We start from the raw sequence: 6,810 nt of genomic DNA, 5'->3' as shown, positions 1-6,810 counted from the left end.
TGAGATCCAAAAAGATCGAAATCGCGATCCGCGTCTGGCAGTTTCGACAGAATACAGACCACTTCGAATTATTTTATTCAATTAAGCTAACGTGCCTATCACATTAAGGTTGGCTATGCCGAGATTCGTTTTCAGCAAGTAGATATCCACACAAGTGGACCTTGTTGGAGCATATGTAATCCTAAAATGTAGTATCGTGCTACAGATGGCGTTTACTGCGCCATTTGTAGTATTTTCTAGAACGCACTGTTAAGATAACAGGTAAAAGTTGGTCTGTGTTCTGTCGGAGCTGCCTGCGACGCGCTGATGAGATCTACCTTTTAGCTGCATCTTGGTATTTGAGAACACGCTCGGTATAGGGTGCAAGGTATACAAATGAAAGACTTGTTCTATTAATATAGAACAGCTGACACTAGAAGATTCCTTCAACAATAATTTTAAAACTTTGTTTTGATTGAATTTCAATTCGATTACATAGGTCAATGACAGTTCTCTAATGAGAGTAGAGCCGGCAATTCCATTCCCTTCAATTTTTAAACAAAACAAGCAAAGCGGCGGCTGAGTGTGGAAGTAAAAATTATTCTTCAAATTCAATAATCGTTAAATAATAAATTCTGTAAAACAAAAACAGAAATTCTAACAAAAGTATAAAACTAAACGAAAATAACGAACAATATTTTAAAACTAAACATTAGATGCAGTGACACCAAAATAATAAATTAAAAAAGTCAAAAGTTAATATCCAAAATTGACAGTATCTAGTCAAATTTTTATTTAGAAAACACATTTGCAAATTCTCCGGACACCATCTGTTCCTCCTTGCTACTTGCACAAGGAATCGCAGAATAATCACGAATTACCTACGGTTAATCGTATAATATCAAAAATTGTGGATTAACCGTAACCGTTGCATCGCTAAAAAATAAATTTAGGTCTTGTCCGCTATAAAATTACCGTATTCATTTTATTCTTTCAACTTACTGACTAGACTACAGCAGTTGCAGACGGTACGCCTACTTTTACTCACGACAGACGTTGTACGGAATATCGTAAACATAGACAAGAGATGTCAGATAGAAATTGCAGCGGACAATAATAAATAAAAAGGAATAACATTACACTAATTGATGTGTAAAAGAAAGAGATGCACAGACAAGCAGAATTTGAGCATGTTACCAGCATCGGACTTTAAAGAAAGTTCTACGTTCTCAGGAATTTAGGAAACCAAACACGCTTGTATAAAGATATAGTCCCAACCAATTAGTTTAAAGCCGACCCTGACCTTTGCGTACCTAAGCAACCTCTAGCTGCTCCATCGCATACTACTATTCGGTTATCTCTTTTCATTCTTTATGCACTACTTATGAAGCATTTATTTTAATTTAAACTCTGCTATTATTATTATTAAACCAAATAATTAAGAAAAAAGTTAAGGAATTAAAATAAGTAAATATACAATATTTAAGGTTGTCTTTATCTTCAAGAGATCAGACTCATCTGCACGCTAAAAGACCCACTTACCAAAAAACCTTATTCCTACATTTTCGGTGCCATCGTCTACCTCCGTTGACCAGTTCTTTTCCTCAAAAGCTTCCAATTAATTTGGCACACCGCCAAACAGACGTGGTTCCAAGCACGACACAATTTTTTAACGAATATTTTACTCTTAAATGAAAATACATTTCTGACACGTACATTTTCATTTAAATAAATAACAATGGAAAACGGACTATGTGTTTATACATATGTATTCTCTTTCTTAGGTAGCAGTACCTATCGTTTCTGAACATTCCAGATGTTCGTAAATAGTGTATTACGAAGAACGAACAAAACTGCAATGCAACAGAAATTTCATTTCAGGTAACGTAATAAAGTTCCCTTCTTCCCAGATCTCTCCAGTTGTACGTACATACATGTATTCAATGCACGGTGGTATCAATTCCGCAGAGGACCTTTTCGAGCTACTAAATCAACCGAAAGTAATTTTGTTTGATGTGTTTTTCATACGGTTATTTTCCTTTCTAGCGACGCTTGTCGAACCTCTAAAGAAGCACGAATAAAAAATGGTCTTCGCAATCTAACCTCAAAATATTCAAAAAAACGTGTAAACGAAATGAAGAAATTGTCCATTCAGTTACATTTTCGATTTATTTGCGAATGTATGAATGCTTATAAATTGAAATTGAAAACTAGCGCTACCGAATGTAAAAAACTGTAAAGTACAATACCAAAACCAGGATTAAAATTGTTAAAAAAAATAATTACCTAACGTTCTATATTTTACTATAAATTCTTACTTGCAGTTTCTGTTGACATCTGACAACTGCATTTACAAAATGCACAACGGACTGAAACTAGACTAAATATTTTGTACCCAGAGCCAACAACAGCTTTAATACTTTGTATACAGGGTGTCCACACCCGACGTTCGTGTTTAATTACAAGTTCGCTACCAGATGGCGCAGGACGCTTAGGTTGGGCTAACGTTACATCGAAGCTTGGTTCTAGAAAAATTAGTTGCCATAGAGCGTTTGACCGGACAGAAATGTGCTTTCTGTGTTCACGTGTACTATCAAAATAACAATTCTCTTATTAGGTTTAGTTGTCTTTATAGGGTCCATGTACCATTTACACGATATAGAAGAAGCTCCAAGTATTAATATAATAAAGAAATAGATAAACAAGTTTGAAACTGTAGGAATTAATTAAATTTTTCATAGTTAAAAAGTTGCAATTTTTACAAAATTTTAAAACAGATATCGAGTTAATTTACTTACAAAATAAGCGCATTGAAATTCTGCAGCAACGAAACAGTAAGTGAAAAGAATTTTTTCAAAGAATTATCTTTGTACAAGCAGATATTAACTCAAGTTCGATAGTTCTGGTTATTGTAAAAATTAAAGAACTTCAAGAAATCAACGAAAAAGACAAAGAAGGTTTCTAACCTAGTTAGTATCGGAAATTTCATCAGTTTTCACTAAATCAACTAAATCAAAGAAACTTCTAGAACCAGTGAATGACCCATGTTGAACTACGTACCAATAATCACTGATTCATCAATAAGTTTTGCACGTGAACGGGAATCTAATCTGGTCTAATCGCGGACAGTCGACTCGGGAACGCGTTAACGAAAAAATTTTACCCTTAACAAATAACCAGTAGGGAACCCTGTGTTGTTGGTGGTACTACCTCCTGATCAAGATGATTGTAACACTTCTATCAACGTAAGTACTTTTGTTAACTTTTAAGGTGTATTGATTTGCATTGAGAGGAAGATCCTTTTTATAAACGTTTTTGTTTAATTTTCATTTGTAATGATATTTATCTGGATTACTTGACAACTAACTCTAAATCCATTTGTAATTTGTATTTTTTTGAATTTCATATCTATTTTAATTTACTATATAATAAAGTTGTTATTGTTTTCCAATCTCGCCTTTCTTATCATTCTAATACCTTACCCCCAGTCACGACAAAATAATAAAAACACAATATAACCAGATAATTAAAATAAATAGTTAACAAAAAACCTAAAGAAACAATTTACGTCGTGACAACATTCCACAGATAATCTTGCACTTTCTTCTTCCTCACCCCAACCACCACTCATCCATCCCTACGATTCCTAACAGGAGGCTGAAGAGGAACTTTCGCTCTAGCCTCCGATGTAATCATCTGGAGATAATGCCTGCCCACTAGCAGTAGCAATTGGTCGAAACGCAAAACCCAAAAGTTTTGCTAGCATCAAAACCATTTGACAAAAAAAATGTTGACATTACTAATACCTAGTTTAATCTAATGTTTCAATAATTATATTACTTTGGTCACTAAAATTAAAAACAGGAAAAATAAAATCACAATGATATAAAGTTGTATGATGAATGATAGAATCCTAAGTAACGAGCTACAATTTCTCGGTAAAAATGGTAAGTCAGTTTGCAGCAATCTCAACTTGTTTCATTTGTAATATCCTTTTACGGTTGCGGCCAGGACCCTTTTATTCATATATATGTACTAAAATGCATTCCTGGATAGTTGTGGGTGGATATGGGGTTCACGTGACATTTAATAAAGTCACACGGATCAGTAGAAATTCGTTCCAGTCTGCTCTCTTCAAAGAACAAAATGAAACCATTAGATCGCAAATGTTTGCTAGAAAAATAAGCCGAAGGTTCACCACATGTCGATCTGCATATACAGTTCCCATAATGCTCTTGCTCTTGTAAACGTATAACCCATTTTACTTACATGCACATAAACAGAACGTTATAGACGCCTGTAATAACAGCCACGAGTTAATTCTAAATAAAGCAGTTACGCGAGCTTGTCTACTAGTATTTTACGTAGAATTAACACGATATAAATTTAAAACAGTTAAGTACTCCTGCGAATTTTAAATAAATTTGCAATAATTCTCGGAATACTTTGTACATTCCCTTAGTGAACGAACTAAAAATATAAATAAAAGTTCACCGACATAGAATAGGGATGAATTTCAGGTTTAAACATTTTATTCGACAATATATCGAACAAAACCAATAACTGTTGTTAAGTATTGTACTTACATAAACGACGACATCTGACAGTTAAAATTCTAACTAGGTTGCATTGTACGTTCTATTTTTAGTACAAATCAATCAAAAATTAGACAGTTTATCTACTTAAATTTATTTGCTATAATTGTAATACTTCTATATAGGTCGGTACATTTATTTTATTTAGTTTGGGTAATATTAAGTAAAGTTCAAGACTATTAAGGGTTGGAAGGTTTTTATTTATGAAGAACCAACACCAACATTTCACCTCTATTTGGGAGGCTTTTTCAAGGTAGTTAGTTCCTCCCAAATAGAGGCGAAACGTCGGTGTTAGTTCTTCATAAATAAAAACCTTCCAACCCTTAATTGCCTCGAACTTTATTTAATATATACTTAAAACTTCGAGTTGCCCATTAATAGACAATGACGACAATTATAAAGGTATAATTTTGTAAATTAAAATTCTAATTTCAGTTGTATTATGTAGGGGTTGTTCATAAATCACGTAAGGATATCAGGGGAGAAGGGTTCATTTAAATTTAACGAACACTTACGGGGGGTGGATATGTACTTGCGTAAGAAGCGCTATCTATGGAGTATACGCGTAATTTGAACTAAGTGGCATGCATTCTGAAACACGTATCGCTTTCCAAAGACTGTGACATTGTGAAATGAGTATAAAAGCATTCACGGGAAGCTATTTTGGGAAATTTTTGCGTAATAGGATGAGGAAGATTAAGAAATATTCCTTAGTGGGGGGTGGATATCAAGAATTACGATAAGCAGACCTAACGTAATTTATTGCCTTAGAAATTCAATTGTTTTTTGTGTATAAATCGGTCTTGATCTGATGAAGTCGTCGCGGCTCTTTCCAAAAAGAAACCAGTTGCTGCATAGTTTACCTAGTTTATACGGGGTGAAATAAGTGTCAAGATTACAGGAAGTGATAGAGCACTAGGAAACTTAAGTGAATGTTAAATGTACAGGCGAAATGGCATAGAATAGAATGTTGGCTCCTCTCATCACAAAGGAATAACTGTAGCATCCTTATCACTTGCAGCGAGTGCAAGCTTTGCTTTAAACTAATTTTCAGCCACAAGTGAAATTGTGTCGGTGATTTCCAAACAAAGTGCCGCTTAGCCTAACTTTATCCACATGGTGTTGTCCAGTTTTTGGGGGACGGAATTTTGAATTCACAACAATCTCTACTAGACAATGTCAATTTGAATATCACACACTCTTCTCGATTTCAAGAACTGTTTTCAACAAAACTGCATATGGTGCAAAATTCTTGGAGACTTATTTGACTTTTCGGTAAGTTTACTTACAACCACCCGCAAAAAAGTAGTGCGCCTTGGCAATACCTCAAATTATCCAGATACTACTCATTTACCGACCAATGTTACATAGTGCTTGCTGTAATGGACTTATTTAATTTATTTAGTCAAAATACTATATACAGTACTAAATTGTGTATGTTTATCTTAGACGTTCGATAATCGGAAGTATTTACATTCTGCATCCATATTGCTGCAGAATTTTTATCGCACTACGATATTCGGTAGACACTTATGTTGTCAATTCACGCACAGGACCGGCTTCAGATTGTAAATTATTGTGATTTTCGTAAAAAAAAATTGCCCTTTACCACACTACTAGACTCATCGTGCGATTGTTTATTGCATCTATGCAGTTTGCACCCTCCAAAGCTCGGCACTTATTTCTGTTACACCCTGTATAATGTACACTTTATACTCAACAAATTGCGTTGTTGATATTATTTAAATCCAAATTAAGTTTGTCTAACATAACAAATTTAAGAGCCTTATCATGCTTTAGAAAAACATCTAGATGTTAGCTGAAAAAATGTTGACATAAATTATGACAGCACAAAAACATGTCATTTTCGCTGGTGACGTTAAATTTACTAATGCAGCCCAATAAACGGCCACTTGCTGTTCAATTTATTAGAGCTAGTATCGCGTGTGGTCGAAATTCGACCAATTGTGTCACTTTATTTTAGTTAACAAAAATAAGGAAGAAAAAAAGGTGTAATATCGACCAAAACTGGAACCTGGGTCGATGTGTAACAAACGCGCATTCTACCTCTAAACCCCCAACGATTGTTATAAAATTTTATTCGATTAAGCTAACGTGCCTATCACGTTGAGGTTGGCTACGCCGGGATTCGTTTTCAGCAAGTAGATATCCACACAAGTGGACCTTGTTGGAGCATACGTAATCCTAAAATGTAGCATCGTGCTACAGATGGCGT

Source organism: Agrilus planipennis, unplaced genomic scaffold, assembly GCF_000699045.2.
Source record: "Agrilus planipennis isolate EAB-ADULT unplaced genomic scaffold, Apla_2.0 scaffold70, whole genome shotgun sequence".
Classification (NCBI taxonomy): Eukaryota; Metazoa; Arthropoda; class Insecta; order Coleoptera; family Buprestidae; genus Agrilus; species Agrilus planipennis.
Note: the sequence above shows the minus strand (reverse complement) of the source record.